A 15,811-nucleotide genomic window follows, 5' to 3' on the forward strand; every position below is an offset into this window, starting at 1 on the left:
TAAGGGGTGCTCCATAGATTCATTTGGAATATGAATATTTTGCTCAGTTTTGAATTTGCCTTCTTATACAAGCCTTATTATCCATCATTTATAGAGACCCTACTGATGGGGCCATGTTTTCTTCCTGCCCATTGACTCTCCCATCTTCATGGCCACCTGTATTCATCTTTCCTCCATCCAGTCTTGGATGCCTATTCTGAGCCTCACAGAGATCTCCCTCTTCCCTTTTCCCAGACACTGAATGACTGTTAAACACAACTGAGCACTTGATCACATAGAGGTTTTTATGGGGCATGATTGATTTCATGTGAATTACTTTCTTTTTCTAGGATAGGAACAGAATTGCATGTTGTTTTGGTACTATTGCAATGCCTGCCATAGGTTCCACTCAAGACATTTTTTTATACATTTGATAATTATATTTTAAGTTATTTAACTTTATTTTAGTAACTTTAGCTATAGGGCTCAAGAACAAAATAAAATAGTGTTAAGGTAAAAATGCACTTTTCTCACCTGGAATTTAAAATACAATGTCAGCTACCTATTATAGGGTCTACTGCCTATATTAGGTGTCTCATTTACAGGATCTCATTTATTCCCTCACAGCAGTCTTTGAGTTAGGAATTGTTTTTCATTATTTCTTTTCAAATCCTTACCTGGGAACATGCATATTGATTTTAGAGAGTGGGGAAGAGAGGGAAAGAGAGAGGAAGAGAAACTTTCATTGGTTACCTCTCATACATGCCCTGACCTGGAACTGAACCCACAACCTAGACATGTGCCCTGACTGGGGGTTAAACCCACGACCTTTCAGTTTACAGGATGATGATGCTTCAATCAACTGAGCCACATGAGCCAGGGCATTTTTCATGATTTTATAGGTAGTGAAACTGAGTCTCAGAAATTCACATAAGGTCAAATGGCTAGTTAGTTGTGGAGCTATGATCTGGAGCTATGATTTGATTATCTGGTTACACAGACTGTGCTTTAATTAATTTAATTACATAGAACCTAAATATATTGTTTCTTATTTTGAGAAAGCAGAGTTTTAGACATCATTAATATTTCATTGGAGTTTCACCTTAAATTGAGTGAAAATGTAAAGGTAACTGTGAACATTTTATTATTTGATCCTCATGAATGACTGTAATCGAATCACAAGAAATGGTCTGTTTTCTCCTTTGTAAAGTGGAGGGAAAGAATTAGATGATCTCTAAAGTTACTTCTTGCTCTAACACATCAGTCTTACAGGCAAATTAACTGACCTTGAAGAGCAGAAAAGGGAGAATAGATCTCAGGCCAAACTCTTTTCTTCCTTTTTAATTTCTCTATTCATGCCTTGGGCAAAACACCTACAGGTACAAGGTTTCTCACCTTAGGCCTTAAAATCCCTTGATAAACTTTATTTGCAAATTCACCAGTAGTTAAAGTACTGTGTAAATTTTATTTATAAACAGAAGCAAATGGTTGTGTCAAGTTTTAATAACTGTTTACTGAAAATTTTTGAGTGTGAGCAAATTTGGCATTTAGCATTTACGAAGGGTTATTTTTTGACATAGTAAATGTGAGCCATTTTACAAAGTTACTTTTAGAATGACACTCTTTGAAGTGCCCTAGGAGGCATATCAAAATCCCACATCGGCTAAGATCCCCCGTCAAAGACAGAAAGGGCGGAGAGCGTCCCACTATCCCTTTTAAATGCTTGAACTAGAAGGTCCCGAAGACAGGGCTGAATGCACTTCAGAATTCATTCCTCAAAGAGCTTTGCCATGGGGAGCCCGCCCAAAGCAAACCTTTTCCCCCTGGTAAGAGAACAAAGAAAGCCCTTTTAGCCACACATAAAAAAGCTAATACTTTCAAGTAATCCCCTTGATATGAATGTACCCTTCGAAATCTACCTTGCATCCTCTAAATCATGAGTGTTGAGGGACAAGGTGTGTGAAAGGCACGGAGCGAGTAGCTTCAGTTGCTGCGCCACACAGTCCCCCAGGAACAGATCCAATGATCAGACAGCGGTTGAAGTAAGAGCGCAAAGATTTCAAGTGACTGCACAAATCAATAGTAATCAGCCTGAGAATTTCTATTGCTTGGATTTTTGCTTAGATTAAGTGCTCTTTGGGCCTTATGGTTAAGGATGCTCTTTTTATTCTTTTAACATTAAGATGTGATTTTTATATAGTTAAGTGGACGGGGCAGAAGTGCACAGTTTGGAAAGTTTTGACAAATGTGGGCATACCTGTGACCCTCACTTCATGGAGCTTATATGAACATGCATTTATTCTTCTGAAGTTCAAATTTTGAAATTTTTGGATTTGGACATTATTTCTATTAAAACTTTAATGAAGGCATCATTTCTGCTTTAGCAACTTACTTTATACTTATTATCAGCTCTGTCATAATTCATAAATTAGGGGCGTGATAATAAATGAGAGAATCTAAGATTTGAAACTTCATGAATGGTTGCCTGATGGTGCCTATTTCTAGTTCCTGCCTCTAAAGTCATGAAAATTTGATAGACTTACAGTAGCTAGGAATAGGATATAATTAGTTCTTTTCTGCTTACAGAATATATGAGAAGCAGCAAGGCCACAAGTTCTCTATACTGTCTGAAAAAGCAGCACAGTTCAGCTGTTCCTACCAGTGGGCTATGGTCTACTTTAATTCAATGATTTAATTAAAGGCTTTGCTCTCTGGTTTATGGCTTAGGTAATTTTTATATTTTTTCTTTGATGTATTTTTTCTCTTTTTACACCAACATTGGTTAAATTAAAAAAGAGTATAACTCGGTCTACACCCTCTTTAAAACTGTTCTCAAGAACTATTTGGCATAACTTTAAAAATGTATCAGTATTAGAAATTCTGGTCTAAGCAGGCAGTCCAACCTATGTTTTCTTGTTTTATCAGTGGACAACCGACATTTATGTAAATTATTCTTAGGCTATTCAATCATAGACAAAATACTGCCATTACTTTATAGTAGAACAATTCAATTATCAATAAGGTACTTTTTTGAGAGATTGTTATTTCATATGGGGTATAATTTATGATGAGTTTATGGGTAATCCCTTCTAACTATTTTCTTTAATTTTCACTTTTCCTTATTCCCATTTTTTTAATATCCTAATGGTGTGTGTAAAGGGCTGTGAAATAGTCAAAGGAAGTTAGAAAGAGAAGCTTTGTGATTTAACAATCTATTGTTGAATGAAGAAAAGTTGTTATTTCTTTAAGGAAAGAGAAAGGGTTTTCTTGGAGTATAAAGTAGAGTATTCTAGGAGACAAGAAAAAGAATTGCTATAGAAAGAATTTTTTTTAATAAAAAAATTGAATTTAGTGAGATATTTTTATTTCATTTCCACTAATAGTTAAGATCTGGATTTTAATGAAAATTTTTTCAGTCAAAATCTGCCAACATCTTTAAAAAGTGTCCTATCCTTTGAGATCTAGTTCTAGAATAAAACTACATGAACCAAAACATAAAGGGAAATGATGATTTTCCTAAAAGTTTATTTACTGTACACTAGATGAATAATTTGATCTTTAGCCTAATTGACAATAAATAGCTCAGGGCTTTGACATAGCTTTGTCAAGGTCAGGGGTCATCGGGGGCTTTCAAAGCCATTCCCAATATCATGAAGCTTTCTGGTAATCTCCCTTAGAGATGCATATGCAGGAAATTGCCTCTTCTTTTTCAGCATTACTAGGAAGAAAAGTTGTCATGACCCATGGACACAGGGATTCTGGAATGGTTTTATCAGCAGTGGATTAGCCAAATGTAATTACTCCCATAATCTCAGTGGAAATGCTTCGGAGACAGACTTCCTACCAGGACAGCAGGCACTGGAGGGGCCGCTGCCGAAGGGGCGGGAGCAAAGTTCCGACCGGGCGGGGAGGCAGGAAGGTATAGCGATGGGGAATCTAGAGAGTGGCTAATCCTTCGGATATCTACACTGTTTACTTTTATTGTGGTAAAAACACATACACAAAATTTATTATCTTCATCATTTGTAAGTGTACAATTCAGTGGTGTCAAATACATCCATGTTGTCGTATAACAGATCCCCATTACTTTTTCACCTTACAAAACTGAAATTCTGTACCCATTAAACCCAATAAAAAACAACCTCCCATCCTCTCCTTCCTTCAGGCTCTGGTAACTACCATTCTACTTTGTTTCTAGGAGTTTTATTTCTTTGGATACATCATATGAATGAAACCATACCATGCTTGTCTTTTTGTGGCTGGCTATTTCACTTAGCATAATGTCCTCAAGGTTTACCCATGTTGTAGTGTGTGACAGGATTTCCTCCCCTGAACAATATCCCATCATATTCCATATGTATATACAGTACTATAGTCTGTGAATTCATTTATCTCTCCACAGACATTGGGTTGTTTCACTATCTTGGCTGTTGTGAATAGTTTTGCAATGAACACGTACTATAGAGTGAATGTTCTTGTGCCTCCAACATTCACGTGTTGAAACCTAATCCCCATTGTGATGGTATTTGCAGGTGAGCCTGTGGGAGGTGGAGGTCTTGTGAATGGAATTAGTGCCCTTATGAAAGAGGTTTCAGAGCACTTCCTCGCCCCTGCTGCCCTTTGGGGTCATGAAGCAGGAAGATGGCAGACTGAACCAGGAAGGTGGTTCTCACCAGACACCAGATCTGTCGGCCTTGATCTTTGTTTGACTTCCTAGCCTCTAGAACTGTGAGAAACACATTTCAATGGTTTATAAGTTACCAAGTCTATGGAATTTTTGTTCCAGCAGTCCCAACATGGATATGCAAATATCTCTTTGAGACTCTGCTTTTAATTCTTTTGGATATATACCCAGAAGTAAAATTGTAGGATCATATGGTAGTTCTATTTTTAACTTTTTGAGAAACTTCCCTACTGTTTTCCCTAGCCATTGTACCATTTTATAATTACATTATTTAAATTTTAAAGTAAACTAGCTCTCAGAAAGTAGTTTATAAACCATTGACTAGAAAAATGTGAATAGTTAAATTATAAGGTTGTGCTATAGCTATTTTTAAATTCATCTGGATTGAAATAGCTGTTTTTTTAAAAGATTTCCCCCTCTCATTTCTTACTTTGATAACAAAGAAGTTTCGTGCTAAATAAAAGAATAAATAAATAATTTAATTCTAACATAAATTGCAGCACCAATCCTTAATGATCCTTTCTTACAGAGCTTACAACAGAAAAGAAAATCGTTTGGTTGTGGCAATGGGAAGTATTTACACTTGGGTGGTGTGGAGTGTAATTGGCTTTATAATATGGTATGAGGTCAAAGCTTCTGTGAAGTTTTCCCACTTCTTCTCCTTGCCACCTCCAAAACGCACCCCTTCCCTTTGGCTTCCTGATGTCTGGATTTCCATAGTCACACCCCCTTTTTAAGAGCAGGCTTTCCTACTGGGGAGACAAAGAGAATCTTCAGGTGGAACAGTGCCAGGAAGAATGGATTTCACCTTGGAGACTGACAGTGGTTGGATGACATGAGAATGGTGTTGAAGAACCCTGGAGCCAATGGGCACCAAGCACCATGCAGGCAGGAAGGATATAGGAGAGGAGGATCTGGTGATGGGCTGGCTCCGGGTCTCCCACAAGGCCACAACGAGGTGTCGCCCAGAACTGTGGTCATCTCAAGGCTTGACTAGAGGAGGACGTGCTTCCAGCTCACTCGGGCGACAGGCTCTAGCTGGACCACTTCCAAGCCCACACACATGGCTGATGACGGATGGGCCACAAGTCCTCACTGGTCAGAGACGTCAGTCCCTTGTCACGTTGGCTCCTGTCCTGCATAGCACAGCTCACCTCCTGGAACTGAATTGGTAAATGGCCAGAGGGCAGAGCAAAAGTGGCTTCAAAATAACATACTTCTCTGAGTAGCTGGTCCAATAATTCATTACCTTGTTAGATCTTCAATGTCTTCAAGCTCAATAAAATAGACACATGTAAGATTATCTATCTATCATCTATCATATTCAACAGAAAGGTTGTTTTAAATGATCTAGTTCTCCATTCCGAGTGGTGGAAATCTGGGATTTAGGATCCCTTAGGGATCATTGAGTCCTCATATTCCTGATCTGCCAGACTGAGCAAGTTCAGAGATTCCCAAATTGAGATAAGAAGAAGGTGGAACTCTTGAATTATATCCATCCTTCTTCTGGATTGGGATAGGATCTGGGTAGGCCTGACTTGCACAAGAAGGCTGTTAACAGACTTACCTAGGGATGTGAGGGTTGGGGACGTCTCTGTCGAGGAACTGGGTCAAGGGCAAACAAAGGTGAGGGTGCTCAAACACGTTTGAAATCAATTCTCCCTTTCTGATAAGAGTGAAAGAGACTAGCTCTGGCATGTGGGCGAATTTGACAAACAAAAACTTGATAGAAATTTTTGCATGATATTTTTCCACTTCCAAGGAAGTTGAAGACGTGGGTGAATAGTTATTATTACTGGGGTGCTTTGGACAGAATTTATCCTGAGTAAGAGTTGTGACATGTTTAGACTGTCACATTTTTGTCTTCTAGCAACTTTACCCATCCACCCATCTAGATATTCACAATAAATAATTCATCTTCTGAGGGAGTTAAGTATTTATATAAAAATAGTTACTCAGTTATATTTAATCTTTTATATTCAAGTAAGTAGATCAGCAATTCAATTAATCTTTTATCTTATAAAATTTGTGGGTAAATAAGGTATCGCTTTTGTTTTATATACATATATGTGTTGAGCATTTATTATTATATTATACCATCATATTTTTTAAATTGTCATGTTAATCACTGTCTTATGTCAAGAACCAAATGACCAGATTGTTGGAGGTCCTCACTTACCACCAAGAAATATTCTGAGGAAATATTTCATCCTTCTGTTCACCACAGGGTGGTTTGGGTGTTGTTACCAAATATTTTGTGTATATATATTTTTATGACAGTGTTTTTTGGGTGTGTATATTTAACTAGAACACATGATATTTTAAGGAACTTTGTTTTCAAAGACAATGTCTTTTCTTGAAAATGTTTACCACTGAAGGCATCAATAATGTGTTGGGCTTAAAATTAGCTCTAAAAACACATTTAAGTGATTTAATCTGAAATATAATGGATTTGTCTGAAAAACAAAAATGACCTTTTTGCTCCGGAATTCCAGGCATAGCACATCTCCTTGGAAATCAAGGAGATAACTCTGAGAACAGTGCTGTCCTTACCTTTACTCCAGAAAAAAGCTGCATTTACCCTCGGGATAAGACCCGAAGGCACAACATCATTGCCTTAGCAACATTTTCACCACGTTATTCAAGAAGAATTCTCAAAGTGTTTCTTAAAATATTTCTAATGCTCAATTTAACAATATCAACCACCTTCTAACTTCTAACTTTTAAATTAATTTCTGTAAGTATCAAATTCACTTGGAGCCTAAGTCAATAGCAAGCAAAAAGTGAAGTAGACTCCAAAGCAGTAAGGGTTGATTTAGTGGTAAGCATTGTCACTTGAAAAACTCAGTTGTATTTAAACATGTATTAGCTTTAACTTTTAGGTTCAGACATTGATGAAGGTCAAAAGTTAGCGTTACTCATTTCCTGTCACTATGCTGCTCTGTCAGCAGATTACTGGAAGTGACTGACAACGAAAGTCCTCATGGAAAGGTCTTGTTTGTGTGACATGAACAAATACAACATAGGCCCAATACCATGAACTGTTTATTATTATTGTTGTTGTTGTTGTTGTTACTGTTATTATTTTAATCCTCACTCAAGGATTATGTTTACTGATTTGAGGAAGAGGGGGAGAGAGAGAGAGAAGGATAGAGAAACATCAGTGTGAGAGAGAAACATCAATTGGTTGCCTCCTGTTAAGTGCTCCAGTCAGGAATGGAACCTGTAACCTAGGTATGTACTCTGTCTGGGAATCAAACCTGCAAACCCTTGGTGTGTGGGACCACAATCCATCCATCTGAACCACCCAGCCTGGGCTGTTTTGATTACTAGAAATCCTTACAGCATGCAAATGAGAGGACCAAAATATACAGGATTCCATCTTCCCAAACCATCACAGATATAATGTAAGGGGAAGAGGGGAAGATGAACCTATGAGATTTGGTTATGGTAAGCTGTACCTTTTTATCCATACATGTGTGAATATTCTTTGATTCTTAAAAATGTTCTATTGGTTTTAGTTTGGGCTTATAATGTAGCTTCTGTCATCTTTAGGTGGCCTTTACTTTCCTAAAAGAACATTAATAGACTTCTCCTTCTGGAGCTAATATTTGTTATTAATTTTCTGGACTAAATATTTATCTATTTTAGTGCAATGAGATATTAATTCTCTAAGTGCTTAAGCAGGCTAGATGTTTATACAAGACTGATTTGGACATGGCCCACAAATTTTCTGATACCTTCCTGGAAACAACCTTCTTTTAAACCTGTGGACTACAAATAAGAGAGAATCCTGCCCTTTTGCAAGGGAGGTGGTCTGGAAAAGTGAAAAGAGTAGAGACCTCGAGTCCTGAATCCTGGCTCTGCATCCTGGCTACTCACCTAGCTGAGAAGCTCAGGTGAATCCTTTTATCACCGTATATCTCCTAGATAATAGGGACAATAAGAATAATACCTCTTCAAAAAACTTAAATTCTATAAAGTTTGTAAAACTTCAGTAGAAAGCATGAAATAAAATGACAGTCTAGGAAACATCTGAGATCATTTTTAGTAATACATTTTCTGGTTCCTGGAAGGTAAACATTAGGGTGGGTACGCTCATTAGGCTGAACAACAGAGTCTCTTTCAGCAAGAGCTTACTTCTAGTAAGACTTGATGCATTGTGAATTGATTGATAGCTACGTCTGTTCAGTCACTAGAATTCATACATGAAGTGTCCTCCCAGTAAGCTATTTTTGGAGAACAGTATGTAGATAACTGGACCACAATGGTATCAGTTCCAAATTTCACTTCAAAATACTTCTTTTTAATTTTATATTTAATATTATTAAACATCTGTAACATAGTACCACAAATCAGCACAAATGATTTCTCCATTCTTCGGATGTTTGTTGTCAGGAAGACAATAGTGTTGTGATGAGGAAAAGGTTTCGGGTGGAAACTTCCACAATGGTGACCATAGACCTTCCACATCACTGCAGATCTGAGACCAAAATCAGGTCAGAAACTCTGATAGTTTGTTAACTTGTTAACTTTTCAAAAGAACATGCACAAAGCTAATTTAAAGCCAGCATGTATTGATTTATCTATTACGTGCCAAAATAGGACTCTTTGAAATCCTGAGATGTTCTTGGAAATAGTGAGACTTGGCTGAACACTTTCAGTGCCTAAACTCCAGGCTTTGAGGATTTTAACACAGACAGCTGGGTCTTGTTATTGGTGCCAGTGGAGTTTGCAACACTGTCTATTTCGTGACACTTCTATACCTACTTTTACCTTATAAGGTAAAGTCTCATCCTCCAAATAGTATTATACTTAGGCCTATATTTAGCAGCAAAATAATGATTTTTGCAAGCTAAAGAGAAACAGAAATTTAAACGCCAGATGCTGTTTTTGAAAAGCAGCATCTAAAGAGTTGCTGTCCACTGTCATGATAATGTTGACTAAGATAACTCCAGCCTGTTTTTCTAAAGCTGTCATATAAAGCCAGATTTCTATTTTTAATATATCTAAACACTTACATACATAATTGGGACCAAAATAAAATGAAACTTTAATATTGTAAGGACATTGATAAAGTGGTGAGTTTATATTTAAAGTCATGCCCCCAAGTCTGCCTTTCCTCATATTGCTGAGGAATTTCTCAAATTTTATATAACAAGTCATATTTTAAAAAAACCCAGCAACTTCAAATTGACCTGCTTATCATTGTTATACTTCAGGAAATTTCCCGACGCACAGATGTTTCTTCTTCCCTGGGAACTGTTTTGACCACGCGGGGTTGGATCCCATAAGAGACCATTGTTGTCTCTTGTGACCGAGCCTCGGTGGCCCCAGCTGACTGGTGGGGAGGTATAAGCGTAAGTTGTTCTATCAGTGTTTTTCTCCTAGTTTTACTGTTGTTATTTTTTAAAGTTGACCAGGAAAATAATATTTCATAACCTCTATCAAATGGCAGGGCCGGTGTGCAATTAGGATAACGAAGCCAACTAGCCAAAAGGGTGAGGGAGACCTCTTGACTTTGAGTCCCTCTGTCTAGGTTTTTGAGGCCTAACTATAGCTCTTTTTTTTAGGGTTGAAATAGTGGAATATTGAAAAAAAAAGAAGGTTTTATAATTTTGACATCTTTCAATAAGTATAATAATTGAAATAGTTATGACCAGAATAAAAAGCATGAGTAAGAATTGCACTAGCTACCTATCTAAACTGAAACAGATTCCATCACTTGCCTCTCTTAATCTGAAAAATTATATGCCTTACTATTTGATTGTTTATCCATCTCACTCAACTAGACTATAAGCCCACAAAGGCACAAACTGTTTTTTTTTCTTGTTCATCGCCATATTCATCATGCCTAGAACAGGGACAGACACATGGCAGGCTTTCTGCAAATATTGGTAAGTGAAGAACATTACCTAAATTTGAAGATGGTAGTCATTAGCATATCTCTTTTCCAGGAGCAAGAGGTGTTTATCTCTGAAATATTAGTGGATTCAAAAAATGAGCATGTGTGTGTGTTCATGAACTGGAAAATAAGAGGACTGGAAATAGAAACCAGCTTTTCAGTCAGTGAGAGATGACTCCTAGGACCTGGCTGACCTTCATCTTTTATGTCTTTGCTGCTATGAAATGTTTTAGGGAGACCACTCCTCTATACCCCAAATAGACTAGGCCTTCTAAGTGTTTTCTTATCAGGATAATAATTACATTGTACTGAATTTCCTTATTTTCTTGCCTGCCTTAATGCACTCTACAATTTCCCCTACGTCTAACACCATTACCATTGCATTCACCATTACCATCACCACCATCACTAGTACCACTACCACTACCACCACCACCATCATCACCAACACCATCACCATCAGCTTCACCACTACCATTACTATCGCCACTTCCAAAGACTATAGATCCCTTGAAATCAGGGGCCATGTTCATGTATACAAACAGGACAGATTTTAACAGATATGCTTAGTTGTGTATCAGAGTTTGCAGTAGAACTATATAGTTAATGTCTCCAAAACTTAAATGAAAAAAATTCCCCTAAGAAATTCTAGTATTTTTTTGGAAAATAAATTACTTGAATGTACTTGTTTTCTATTTTAAATGTATGTAGGTGCTACTGTGATTAATGTAATACAAATTTATTGAAATAAACTGCAATGAAGAAAAATTAGAAGCAACCTACTATAACCATTAAAAATTGGTAAAAATATGATTCTATTATATCCAAAATGTGGAATCCTAGTCCCTGGTGACTAAGTAAAGTAGATCTATATGGGAAGACATCCACAGTAGTTTTTGTGGAAGAATATGCTTGAGAACAGAATGTATATCTCTGAATATTTTTACAAGTTGTATATGTCCATGTATGTTTACACACGTATGGGCATATATGTAAAAACATAGAGAAAAAAACATACTTATGAAATCATTCATAATAGTTATATTGGGGTTGTGAAGTATAGAGGAAGCTTATGAATGACCCTAACTTTTTAGTTTTAGAAGTATGTGTTGCTTAGAATATATTTTAATTACTATGTAATTAGTTACTGTGGTAGAACCCACCCCCCATAACTCTGGCTTCTGGTTTTAAATCTGCATGCAGTTTTTCTCTACATTGTACCAGGGCTGATCTGTGTTACCAAGAGCATATGACAAATTCATAGTATGTGACCTCCAAGATTAGTCATAAAAGACCTTACATCTTCCCTCTTCTCTTTTCTTCTCTCCTCTTCCCCACGCTTTGGTCTCCCTCTTCCTGTCTCATCACTTGTTGTGAGAGAAGCTAGCTACCGTGCTGTGAATAGCCCCACGGAGATGCTATGAAGCTATTCCTGTAGAAAAACTGAGAGGCCTTTGGCCAGCAGTCCATGAGGACCTGAGGCCTGTTAACAGCCATGAGCATGAGCGTGGTAGTGGATCCTGTAGACTCAGCCGAGCTATGAGATGATGACTAAATCTCCAGCCAATCCCTCAATGACAGCCTGGTGAGAACCCTGAACCAGAACTACCCAGCCATACCGCTTCTGGATTCTCGACCTTAGAGTAGATGTGCTCATTAATAAATGTTTGGCGTTTAGTTATGTATAGAAATATATAACTAACACAGTTAAGTTAGTAAATACTTATTAAACAAATGCCTAAATTAAATTTGATTTCTCAAAATACATAGATGCACACAAAAATGAGAAAGCAGTTTTGAAAGCCATTGAATTCATAGCAGCTTTATCCATGATGTGTGGTCTCAATCTACAGATATGAGAAGTGAACTACTATCATATAGAAGGTGTGTGTATAATAAGAACTATATTAACATTGTAAGTATAAATATCATTCTTGAGTTAGAAACATTGTAATGGACCATTGTTTATAAAATTGAAGTGATTCTGACTTCGATTCAAAGAAAAGCAACTGCTTCTTGTACAGTGGTTTATTTTTTACATAACCACATATAAATATTTATGACATGTATAGTCACATGGCCTTATATGTGTGTGTTTATACATACTACACACACATATTTGATATACTAATATAAATTACATTATTTAAAATTAAACATAAACTAAAGCCTGCATTACAATAAAAAGTGAAAAAAATTACATATCAATATTTGTTTTCTAATTTGGGAAGTATATGGTTATGCTCAGAAAAATCTACCTATTTACAGCTAAGTGTTTATTAGATACATAGAAAACCAGGGCACTTTGGACAAACCTTTTCAACTGGGTCACGTGAGTACATTAACTAGCCAATGGTCCTGATGTGGATGAGGGGAAGAGGCATTTGGTAAACAACAGCAAAAGATCTATACCAAAAAAAAATTCACTGTATAATTATTTAGGGAAACTTCTGTCTTGAGAAGCTGGCTTTGATCTTGAGGCATGACTATTCAAGTTACTGTGTTATTTAGGAGAGGGTTTTCTTGATAACTGCTGCTTTAATGTGGAGTTGCCCTAAACAGGGGTGGGTGCTGGAGTCCAGCTCCAGCAGGTCCAGGGATTCCCAGTGGATGGACGGCGTCGGCGAAGGAAAGACACGAGAGGTGCAGTTTCAAGCTCAGCAGCCAGGCATCTCTGCCTGGGCTCTTGAGTTTTTTATTTTTATACAGCTGGGTGTGTACACGTGGCATATGTAAAAGCAATAAAAAAATGAGGTTTTTAAGTCATATTTGCTTTATCCTTATTCTGCAGAAAACAGGAAGCAGCTGTCTATTGTATATTATTGTGCAAGTTTTTAGCTCCTAATCTTTGCAACTAATCAGTAACACATTTTACCACACTATATAACACCTTAATTTCTTAAAGCTTAACTTAAGTTTGATCTATATATTCTAAAGTTGCAAGCTGGGCACGTAGCTGGGCACAGGGCTGTCTTAGCTCACTGGCAAAGGCCATGTGGAAGGCTTTCGTGGTCAGTGTGGTTAGTATCTGTCTCTCACTTCTCACTTCAGCACCAGAACCCTGTCATCCTGTGCAAGTAATAATCTTTGTTTTGCTCAGTCTGTTTGGCTGCCTGCTATCTACCTTGGAGTTGATGTATTGTTATTATTTGTTTCTATATTTGATGTCTGACTTTTTCGGCAATAAAGTCCCGATCACTTAAGCATTCATAGAAAAGGAGTGTATAATAATCTTTCCAATACCCATTCTTTTAACTCTCCAACCTACTTAGGAGGACACTCTGGTGGGGAGTCACTCTCCAATAAGCTGTCATTTTCTTGCTTACTTCCAAAGAACTGTATTTCTTCTGTGGAATTGCCATTTGTCCCAGTCCCATGGTAAATCACATAGACCCTAAGCACGGGCAGTAACACAATGATTAAGCAGAGGAGTGCCAAGTACTTTCCCCACGCCGTGTCTGCTGTGCAGACATACAGCTCCCTCTGTGACTGTGTCAGACAGCAGGGCTGGGTTGGCTCTCAGCAGGTGGGGGCAGCAGGCTGTGTGTGAAGCATAACTTGTTTCCTAGTTTTCAAAGTGCATTTCATATCTGATGGGGGAATGGTTTGCCACACTTTATATTTATAATTTTTCCTCCATATAATAATTCTCTTCCTTGGTCCTCAAATTCCTAATAGAATTCTTGTTGCATTAAATACAATTCATGCATTCATTTCACTCATTCGTTCGTCAAGAAACTTTCGAGTGTCTGTCAGGCCACGAAGAATTTATGCACCTGTTTCTCATTGGTTACTATTTATTCACCTGTTTCCTTTCACATCTTTCTCTCTGTATCTACTTTATATTGGTTCACATGCTGGGCTATTTGGGGCAATAATTTCTTTACAGGGAAAACCCAGCTTTCAAGAAGATTCTACCTGGTTCTAAGGACTTTATGTAATTACATTTGAAGGCAAACCTTAAAATAAAACTAAATGCCAGAGGATTGTATATCCTGGAATAGGTAACTGAAAATGTTCAAGCAACCAGTAATGAAGAACTCCAATATTATAGCTACCACTAAACATGCACAGATAAAAGTTTTTGCATGTTTTTTTTTAAATCACTCCCTTTTGTGTGTTTTAGTGAACTTTGGCAATAGTTCACTAGCCAATGGCCAGATGCAGCCATCTCAGACCCTGTCTTCTTCTGTCTTTGTTTTAATAACATATCCAGTAAACACATGTTAACTACCCATAAGCACGGGAGGAAAAAATGAAGCAGGCGTGGTCCAGCCTCCTCAGGACCTCACACTACGGTCCCATTAATCTGTCCTCAGCTGTGTCCTCCTGTTTCTGCTGACATTTTATGCTGGACTGCTTCCCTCTCGGCTAGGGGCTTGCAGACTCCCACAACCATTAGGTTTTGTCATTTCATGGGTTTGACAAGGATGCTATTTTTTACTGTTGGCTGCAGGATTTGGGTTCGTGTTGAGTTAGATGATGTTTTCTTCCAGAACTAAATTCTGCATATTCTTTGATCACTTATTAAATTATGTTGATAAAAAAGTCAATCTATTTCCAAGATAATCAGTTTACACGATGCCAATTATCTTCATGTTTGGGAGCATCTTTATGTTCTATGTTTTAACATTTTCCTTGGGAGTTTTAGATTCTGAAGGGTCTATCTGTATTTTTTTTCACCTGTGGTGTAAATTTGATCAAAATTTGATGCCTTTGATTAGGGACCACCTTGAAAAGGAGGTGGTTATGTTTAGGGTGTGATGGGGGACAGAGACCTAACTTGCCACAACATTTTAAAACCTAAATGATATTTGGAAGATTCTGGCCCACTGACAAAGACGTTGATAATCCCACTGTCAGGGGACTCTTATGACAATTCCCACAAATGCTTGTATTAAGTAATTTTCGAAGGGGGAAGTTTCCTTATCATCTTTGCATTTTATTTTGAATTCTCAACACACACACTATATAGGATCTGTGACCCTAAATAAGAGCGTGATTTTTTTCAGATAAGAAGTACAACAATAAATTGTTCTCAGCTTATAAAAATTTAAAATAAAATTATTTAAACATCTGAACAGAGAAAACACGAAGTAGCATACAATAACATCTTATAAAACAAATATTTAGCCTTGGTCGTGCAGCTCGGTTTGTTGGAGCATCATCCTGTGTACCAAAAGTTTGCCTGTTTGATTCCCAGTCAGGGCACATACTTAGGTTTTGGGTTTGATACCCGGTTG

The sequence above is a fragment of the Phyllostomus hastatus genome, unplaced genomic scaffold, assembly GCF_019186645.2.
Source record: "Phyllostomus hastatus isolate PE091 unplaced genomic scaffold, TTU_PhHast_1.1 phas_contig_29, whole genome shotgun sequence".
Lineage (NCBI taxonomy): Eukaryota > Metazoa > Chordata > Mammalia > Chiroptera > Phyllostomidae > Phyllostomus > Phyllostomus hastatus.